The sequence below is a fragment of the Protopterus annectens genome, chromosome 7.part0, assembly GCF_019279795.1.
Source record: "Protopterus annectens isolate FY-2018-M chromosome 7.part0, PAN1.0, whole genome shotgun sequence".
Taxonomy (NCBI): Eukaryota; Metazoa; Chordata; order Ceratodontiformes; family Protopteridae; genus Protopterus; species Protopterus annectens.
This window is the reverse complement of record NC_056739.1, coordinates 1,032,485,168-1,032,495,955: the sequence shown is the minus strand read 5'-3', so window position 1 is coordinate 1,032,495,955 and position 10,788 is coordinate 1,032,485,168.

Genomic DNA, 10,788 nt, shown 5'->3' with positions numbered 1-10,788 from the left:
AAGATTCGACCCATATTTCTTTATCTGATTTATTAATCCTTCATCATGTATCACGTGTCTACTGTTGCAGATGTTAAAAACTTTTGTCGTTTATTAAACTTAAAGTTTTTCTTTAATGACAAGAATGAAAATGCATCAATATGTGAATTTAAAGTTAAAAAGTCAACTTTTCAGCCCCCTTACCACCCCACAGTTAGGATGTTTGAAGAACGTGTATTACATGAACTTCATAATAATCAGGATATTATTTTTAAAAACTACAGTAGTAATATAAACAAAAAGCAGAGAGATGCTTTGCAAAAGTTACGAAATGATGATAAAGTGGTGGTTGTAAAAGCAGACAAAGGTGGGGCAATAGTGTTATGGGAGTCTAATGAATATGATAAAGAAGTAATGAGACAGCTTAGTGACCCTATTTCATATATGAAACTACCTTTTGATCCAAATAGGGGATTTAAAGCTATTATTGATGCATTTCTAGAAGATGCTGTCATTGGGGGGATGCTAACAAAAGAAATCTGTGAACAGCTGATGGTTGCTGAAATGGAACCTCCCACATTTTACATACTGCCAAAAGTACATAAGACAATTTTAAATCCTCCAGGGAGACCAATAGTTTCAAGTCGGGGGTCATTGATAGAACCATTGTCTATGTATCTAGAAGGCAAATTAAAACATTATTGCCATTGATTAGAGCTAGGATTAAAGACAGTACTGAGTTTTTGAGACTCATGAGTGATATTGAAATCCCTATACATGCATATCTGTGCACTTTAGATGTCCAGTCATTGTATACCAGTATTCCTCATAAAATGGGCCTGACTGCAGTCAATTATTGGATGGAATATTCTGGGTTATATACTAGAGCCCAGATAGATTTTGTGCTTAAAATGTTAAGCATAGTTTTGGAACATAATGCATTCATGCATAAAACTGGGTACAGATTTTGCACCCATTTAAGCAGACCTCTTTATGGGCTATTTAGGGGCTAGAATGATATATAATGACACAAATGTATTCAAACAATATATGGACATGTGGCGAAGATATTTAGATTATTGTTGGTGTGTCTGGGTGGGGACCATTGAAAAGTGGTATGTATTTACCAAGTATTTGAATAACAATACTTTTGGGATACAATTTACTAGTAAAATAGAACAATCCAGTAGATTTCTTAGATGTTAATGTTAATAAATTGATTGATGGAACAGTAGTAACTAGTATGTTTAGGAAACCATTTACAAACAATTAAATATTGGAAGCCAAAAGTTGCCACCCTAGACACATAGCCAAAAATATACCAAAAGCACAATTTGTCAGATTAAAGCGCCTTTGTAGTAGACAGCAAGATTTTGAAAAATAGGCAGCAGATATGCATGATAGATTTATACATAGGGGATATAATAGTTGGCTGGTTTCTAGTGCCCTTGAACAGGGTAGAATACATGACAGAAACAAGTTGTTAAGTACAGATATAGAGAAGGTTGTTATGACAGTGGGTAAATTGAGATTCATCACCATCTATGGTACCAATACATTTAAAATAAAACAGATTGTAGAGAAACATTGGTCGATTTTAAAAAATGATCCCTTTTTTGAACAGATGGTAGATGACCATTGTAATTTTGGTTACCGTAGGGGGAAGAATTTAGGAGAATATCTCAATAAACATAAAAAAATCTTCCTTCATGAATAAAATAACACAAAAAGAAAGTATGAGAGGAAGCACATTTTGTGGGAATTGTGTATATTGTAAGGTAGTATCTAAAACCAAGTCCTTCACATCTGTTAACACTACTAGAGTTTACGATATTAGGGTCTCAATAACATGCAGTACTGATTGGATCATTTATATGGTAGTATGTAAGTGCGGTGCTTTTTATATTGGGCAGACTTCTAGACCTTTTAAAAATAGAATTGTCCTTCATGTCAGTGACATAAACTGCAAAAGAACTCTTAGTGCTTTGTATAAGCACCAGTTAGATCACAGAAGTGCACATTTAATTTTTGTAGGGATAGATAGGGGGCAGGATTCATGAAGGCTTGCACGGAGTGTAAGAGACGTGTAAGACTCCATGCAAGCCTCGCGATCCAGGAACAGCCCGAAACTCCGTGTAAGAGACCAGCTAAAACGTCTCTTACACGGACTGGGCGTGGATATGCTAAATACCTCACTTGCAGCCGAAAGGCATGCAAATGAGGTAGAGTAGCGATCCACAAAGCAGAAAGCAGCCCGTATAAGAGCCGTTTTAGCTGCAGAAATGTAGTCAGTTGACAACTGAGTATGTTTCTGCAAAAATCACAATGGAGCCATGTCAGCTCCAAATAAAGGGTGCATATGTGTCAAGCAGCATGCCAATGGCCAAATATGTGGCCATTGGTAAGGTACCCCGATGCAAATATGAAAAATAATTCTTTTTTTTTCGGCGATGTTTAAACGCAGCGCAGCCCCGCGCAAACGGGTTGCGCTGTATAAAACATAAAAATGAAGGTTAAAAACCCACAAATGTGGGTTTTATGCAATACATGGATTTAAAATACAGGGACCAGCAGACCAAAAACAACATGGCCACAGTTTAGTGGTTGCTAAGGGGAGAAGCTGAGTCTAAGAGATGTAACTAAGCATTAGTAGGCAATCTGATGTAAATGAGTGTTAGGATACTGAATTCCACTGTCACATAGCAAATGAGCACATTCTGAGTAGTGTAAGAGATACATAAGGGGGAGGAATAGAGTAGGAGATAGGTGACATCACAGGGGGTAATGGTAGAAAGAAATGCAGTTCATTGGAGGTCAGTGTTACATGATAGATGTCAGACACATATCATGGAAAGAGGAGTGCCACAAGATAAGCATGGAAAAGTCAAGAAATGGAAGGTGTACACTGTTGCTTACACCAAAGTTTCTTGCTGGGCATGCTGTGCGCGCCATGAGGTGCGAGTAGGGCAGTGTGCGCGCGTGTAAGGCAGACTGAGCATGTGAGAGCGTGTTGGCAGACTTCCAAGACTGTTTGCGCTGGTGTGCGCGCGTTTTAACCTGAATAAGCAGATTCTGAACCGTGTAAGCATGTGTGCGCACGTGTAAGCTACTGTGAGCGTGTTTCTGCTGGTATGCGCGTTGCTCCCCCCTGAGGAAACAGAAAGGAAAAAGGAAGCAACAGAATTAGTAGGAAGCTAGCAGGGAATACTGCTGGAGCTAGCAGGTGAAAACAATTAGAAGCAGGCAATTACACAGGCAGAATAGTAGCTCAGCCAAGCACTTAAAACTCTGCAAACAGCAGTGCAAGATGTTTCTCACAAGAGACACTGCAAGGCAGGAGTAAGCTATTAGAAGTGAAAACTGAAAAAGCTGAACTCAGAGCAGAAATGCTAGGGGCTGCCATAGCTGTCATAAGGAAACATAGGCGACTTGCTGAGGGTGGTGACAATGCAGATGGTGCCAGACTACCCACAGTGAGGAGACGGAGAAGAGTGTACAGGCCCAGGGTCACCTACCATGGGTTACATGAGCTGGAGATAGTAGAGCACTATACAGTGGACAGAGACCTCCTGCAGCAAATTTTCAAGCTGTGCAGGCCACGCCTCACACACAGAACCAACAGAGGGGAACCCATCCCAGTAGAAACCAAGGTATGTGTTGGCCTAAGAATACTAGCAACAGGTACCTTCCAGAGACCAACTGGTGATATGATGGGGATATCACAGGCATCAGCCTCCAGGGTACTGCACCTGTTCCTGGATGCCATGTCAGCACATGTCGGTGATCATGTATATTTCCCCAATGCCCGTGAGGTATTGGCCAGCAATATGTGTCTCTTCCAGCAAATAGCGGAATACCCTGAGGGTAGTGGGTGCAATAGACTGCACGCACATACGCATCAAAGCACCAGCCGGTGAGCGGGGTAGGGCCTACATTAACCACAAGGGCTTCCCCTCCATCAACTGCCAGGTCGTGTGTGATGCCCAGGGCATAATAATGAATGTGTGTGCTGGCTGCCCTGGGAGCTACCATGATTCCCATATCTGGCATTTGACGCAGCTGTACCAGACATTTGCCAATGGGGACATCCCACACAGACACCTAGTGGGGGATGCAGGTTATGCACTGGAGCCATGGCTGATGACACCCATCAGAAATGCACATACACCTGAACAGGAATGCCATAATGAGGCACACTCACAAACACGTAATGTAATAGAGCATGTGTTTGGGCTGCACAAGTCATGGTTCTGGTGTCTGGACACATCTGGTGGAGCCTTGCAGTACTCACCAACTACATGTACCCAAATTGTCATGGTATATGCTATGCTACATAATATGATCTTGTGAAAACAGCTGCAGCAGGACCAGCATAGGGCCAGGCCAAACAGCCCCCCACCATTGCCAAGGCCATCACAGGCAGAGCGTGACTCGGAGGAGGAACAACCTGGGCCTGCCCCAGTAGGCAGAAGGAGGCGTGCCCAGTATGCCCTGGCCTTGGCAAAGAGGCAATGCATAGCACATACACTGGCTCAGTAGGAACCCTGGGAATGATACCCCTCTCTGACTCACTCATATAATAACATGGATGCCTAAAATGACATAACCTGCTCTCAAACATGTACAGAGAGTGTAATATGTGCATCCGACAGAGGCAGCCCTGCAGCACCACCTGAGGCATGAATGCCATGTGTTAAGTAATGTAACACCATGTAGTATATGCACACTTGAGGACCCTGACTAACATCCTACCCTCACCAAGCATGATGCCACAATATGACGATGGGATGATCAATTGCAATAACTGGCTGAAGTATTGCAGTTAGTCAAAGGGGATCCAATGTGTGCCCGCCTGGGATGACATGCTGAGCAAGACATGATGCTCCACCTGCTAGGGGTGGCGTGCACCTATCAGTCCAGGCCGCATGGATACTGGCAAAGGCTGTCGTTACCCACAGCGTTCCCTGAATAGGTAAGGCTCAAAACACAAACCCACCTCCAGAGGTATCACAAGGGATAAGAACCTAGATGTAATGCTACCCAATGCCAGAAGTCTAAACAGCAAGATGCGTGCAGTGTAAATCCACCCAGTATGGAGAATGTTGATATCTGTCCTGTAACAGAAAAATGGGTCAAGGCTCACAACAGCACTCTAACACTACCAGGTTACACCTCATACTGTGCTGTACAGCCTCAAAACATGGAACAAGCTACAAAAGGAGGGTGACTAGCAATAATTGTCAAGGATAACCACACCCCCATGTTGGTACCACAACAAGAAGCAGCATGGACTAGCCATGGTCAAGTAACAGTGGCTAAAACTGCTTCCCAGTTTATAGCCTGCTACAGACTACTGTCCTAACACCAGGAACTGCACCTGGCCTATGTTGGAATACATGAATATATCAAACACCCCAAACCACATTATATTGGGTGACTGAAAATACCCAGACATAGACTGGGAGCATTATACTAGCTCCAACACTGTAGGACAAAAGTTCCTAGAAAATGCCCAGGAACAACGTACCACTCCCACAAGAGGGGTAAGCATACTGGATGTGATAATCAGCAACATGGGTACTGGATGGCAAGATGAGAAGTGTATCCCTCACTGGTAAGACAAGACCATAGAGTAATCACACTGGATATACACATCCTGACCACAGTCCCTGGCCAGAAAACCACAGTGAAAAACATGTGTAAAGCAAAAGTTGCACTCCTCCAAACTGATGTGGAATCCATTAAAGGCCCTGTGCAGGCGCAAAATATGGGCCACACCTCAGAACATGTTATACAGGCATTCCATGAACACAGCCAGGAATGCCTGGATGATGCAATCACAAATAACAACAAGACACAATGCCATACACGCAGGCATCTGGCATGCTGGACTCCAGCCATTACCAAACCATGCAAGAAAATGAGGAAGCTACTACATGATAGAGCAAACATAAAAAGGGAAGTAATCACTGATCAGTAGTATGGCAATAAAATATGTCCACACATACAATCCACTAAGGCCAGCTATAACAAGTTGAATCTGTGAATCCTGAGGCAGTGTTACACCTGCCCCAAGTACACAGACAACCCTCAACTCCCCCCCAAGAAATACAAATATATGTGAGAGATGCAACCATTTATCCAAACCGGAGGCTGAGCTCCCTCAACTCAGTACTGTCAAAACTAGTCAGGAGGAGAAGGTAACCACACACACCACAAACCCAGTCCCACATAGACCTATCACAACTGCAAACCAAAGACAAACACAGAAAAACATTCCCGGAGGCCCTAATTACAAACACAACACACCAACACAGGCCTCCAAAGCAGACCCCCAAGCAACCACAACCTGCAAACATAGCACATGCAACACATAGTACACAAAGCTGGTGTGCCAAACAGTCACAGGCCAGAAGGAGAAACAACATGCCTGATACAGTTGTAATAGGTGACTCCATAGTCAGACACACTGCTGTCCCGCTCACCAGACTGAACAAGGGAAAGGATACAGTAAGCTGCCTGTAGGCTGCTACAATGCACCACATAACACAAGTACGCAGGTCACCCCAAAGCAAGTAGAAATACGATGCAGTCATTGTCCATGCTGGCATGAATGACCTGAGATGTACCTCCCTGGACTACATGAAAAGAGACATAGATGAGCTCTCTGAGTATGTACTCTAGGCCGGTATGACACTGACCATTTGCAGCATCCTACCCTCACCAAGAATGATGCCACTGTACAAACACAGAATGATCAGCTTTAACAAGTGGCACAATTACTGCTGTCATTCCAAGAGGGTCTAATGTCTGTCTGCTTGGGATGTCATGCTTGACAAGCCATGCTGCTGTTCCAGGGATGGCTTGCACCTGTAACCCCTGGGCGTCTGGATATTGGATAAGGCTTTTGCCACCTCCATAGAGCCTTACGTAGGCAAGGCTGAAAAGACTAACCCACCACCCTAGAAAACATAAATGGTAAGAAACATAAGGGTAATGTTGACCAATGCCAGACGTGTAAGCCGCAATATGCATGTTCCTGAGGCCCTCCCCAGTATGGAGAACATCGATGTCTGTGCAGTGACAGAAACCTGCTGCAATCCTCCTGACAGCACACCAGCACTACCAGGTTATACCTCATTTCATGCGTTATGGCCCCAAAACCTGGACCAAAACATAAAAGGAGGGGGAGTATCCATATTCAGCGCAGACACCCATACGTCCAGGTAACTGACAATGCACGAAGCATCAGAGACCACCCATGTGCACCTAACCGTAGGCAAAACTGCTGTACAATCTGTAGCATGCTACAGACCACACTCTCACACACAGGAACCCCACCCAGCCGTCCTGAAGACACTGGACAGTATGAATGTCCCACCAAATACCAAACAAGGTACTCACAAATTACCACATAGGTGGTAAACCATTATGTATGGAAGGAGTAATCAGGGACCTAGGGACACAAGTGGACAGTAACCTGTTATGTGACACTCACATTGCCAATCTGGCTAGGAAGACTGTCTATAGTGGACACCGTATCATGAAAGGATTCACATCTACGTCAACAGAGGTCATTGTGCCCCTGTACTGTTCTCTTATCAGACCCATAATCTAGTACAATGCCTCATTTGGGATGTACCTTACCTGACACCTGCAGCAGTTAGAAAAACCTCAAAGGTACCTCACCAAGAGGATAAAGGGTCTCAAATATATGTCATATGCTGCCTGGCTGTAGACACCCCAGCTGAATGCAGTCACATACTGCCTACACAGAGGCATTGTATGCCTGTTGTAAAAGGCCATGTCCAACACAGGAGTAATGGACATGCTCCACCCCAGAAAACCCAAAGCCATCGGAGCTGTGAGTGTGAGAGATGTCATCCTCAACACATAATGAAATAGGATGTGCTGGAGGGACAGATACATAACCCAGAGGCTCCCTACACCCTGGAACAGAATCCCACTCCATGTTAGGCAGAGCCCCTTACTGACACTCTTCAACAGGAATCTTGCCAAGTGGATGGATGATCGTAGATGTACACTGGGGGTCTTCACTGTGTCACGTCCAGACAGAGGCACAGTAAAGTAAATCATAAATGGCCATAATATTCACATAGCAAGGGGTGGTGAAAGCCACACACACTCTGGCAAGGCTTATAAATGCCCTAGGGTGGGTAGCCTAGTATGAACCTATGAACCTATGAAGATACAACTTGTACAGGACACTAAGGATAATCACAAGGCTGTCTCAACTGATGGTAGGAACCTTGTTGGGAATTCACGGATATGCTCTGAATCACTCAAATATTATAAACAACATACCAAACACACACACATATTGCCAACATACAACTTGATAGGTGCAGTGCAACCCCCCCCCCCAGAATGCAAAATATCTATCCCAGCAGACTGCTGGCCCCCTGACATTGCAGATGCTGAGGTAACAGCCAGCATCTACAAAGCAAAACACACAGCAGCAATGGTATGAGATGGTGTCCTGGGCTGAGTCCAACATGGACTCCAAGAAGAAGGGAATGCCAAATCACACTACTGCTCAATGTCAGCCTTACCACAGGATATGTACCCAAAGAGCAGTGTACAACAACAGTGGTCCTTCCCAACAAAGGTGTTGCCTGAATGGATACTGCAAACTACCACCCAAGAATCCTGACAAGCTTGGTCTGCACAGCTATGGAAAGGATCAGCATGTACCGCAGACATAAAGATATTGGGGACCTACTGACACCGGACCCTACCCAGTGTGGCTTTCTTAAGTGCAGATGCTGCCCCTTAAACATGTTTGACTCATTTGAAACAGTCATTAAGGTCATTGATGAGGGCAATGTGGTCCACACAGTGTAGCTGGACCTTGCAAAGGCTTCCATACAATACCCCACGTGTTCATTATAGATAGGCTCACCAGCTTAAATATAAACCCCTATGTCAGTAGAGGGGTTGCAAACCAGACCAAGGACAGAACTGACATGGTCAGACATGCTGCAGCCATGTCAGACTACAAACCAGATATAACTGGCATCCCACAAGGCTTGGTCCTGGGACCTCCCTCGTTTAGTATATATGTCCCATAGGTATAGGCCAACATGGAAGGACTGTGTCTGAACATGTTTTCAGAGGACTACAAACTGGCCACCATATCTGATCCTCCAGCTAACACAAGCATCCCACAAAAGGGCCACATAGAAACAGACAACTGGTGCCACAGCCATGTCAGCAAGCTAATTGCAGAAAAGTGTATAGTCAACCCCCGTGGATATACAGTAAGTGCCCACCAATTACCACATAGGTGTTAACCCATTACGTACTTAACATGTAATGAGAGACCTGGGGACACAAGGTGATAGATATCCTGCATTGGACAAACATGTGGCTGTAGTGTTTACAGAAACATACCATATACCCACCTAATCATGAAGGTTGTCAGATCTAGATAAGGGGAGGTCACTGTGGCTCTGCAGCCATCCTTCATCAGCGTTACAATTGACTACAATAGCCCCTGTGGGATGTACCTCAGCAGACACCTCCATCAACTGTAAAGTCCCCAACAGTACCTCACCAGGAGTATCAAAGAGCTTGAACAGATGCCATGTGTTGCCTGATTAAACAAACTGCAGCTCCACACACTACCATACTGCCCACCCAGAGGCAAGCTGTGCCTGATGTATAAAGCCATGTCCAAGCTGGAATCAATGAACATGCTGCACCTTGTACAATCTGAATGGCAGTGAGCTATGCACATGAGAGACCTGAACCCCAGCACTGACATACATAGGACAAGCTGTACTGCATGATCCATAACACAGAAGCCACCCCCACTCATGAGTAAACTCCCAGTACAGGTTATCCATAGAGTCACTCATCGAGTCTCCTCAAGAGTAATCTTGATGAGTGGATGGGAGATGGTAGGTTTACCCTGGGTATCACTGTTATGTTACAGGTAGACGGAGGCACAGTATACTAACCATGACATATGTCATGGCAAACTCCACTTACAATGTGTGTCGAAGGACAAACACACTCTCCGACTAGCATTAGAAATGGCCTAGGGCACATCACTAGTGTTTGCCAATGTACACCTATGTTGTGGAATACACTACCAATGTTGGACAAGCCTGGTTTAAGTAGTACATATCTGAACATAATGCAACATGGTCAGATGTGCACAACTGGCCCCTAACCAGGCTGTTGTGCTCACTATGGAAATGTAAAGCAGTGATAGGACTAAAGCCCAGGATACTGTCCACCACAGTGAAAGTACTGAACCAGTACACTATACGGTACTACAGTGTTAGGTCAGTATGAAAGGATGTTGACAACTGTATGAAAAGTATCCCATGCAAACCCTGCAGGCACAGTATAATCCCTGTTGTGTTCACACACAAAGCAGTTGGACAGTAAATACACAACATGACACACAACACAAAACCATAAATGGGAGATATTGTTGAAGTTCACACTCATCCACAAATGTGGTGGGCTGCAGAGTTCAACATATGGAAAGCTCACACTGGGCATGCTCGCACATTTTGATAAATGAGACATATGTCAGACAACATGCCATGGGAAGGCTGAACTGGACATGCTCACACACTTAGGCCAAATCTCAGTTTAGCAGTTGGCCACACATATCTGGTATTTGTACGTGTTATTCCAGAAACCAACCACATTACAGCAATCTGCCCAGTGCACACAGTTAAATGACTACAGAGACATACGTGATTTAGTGGATCCCTCCCATATGAAAACATCTTCCACAGATACACAAGTTGTTCATACAAACAGGGAATG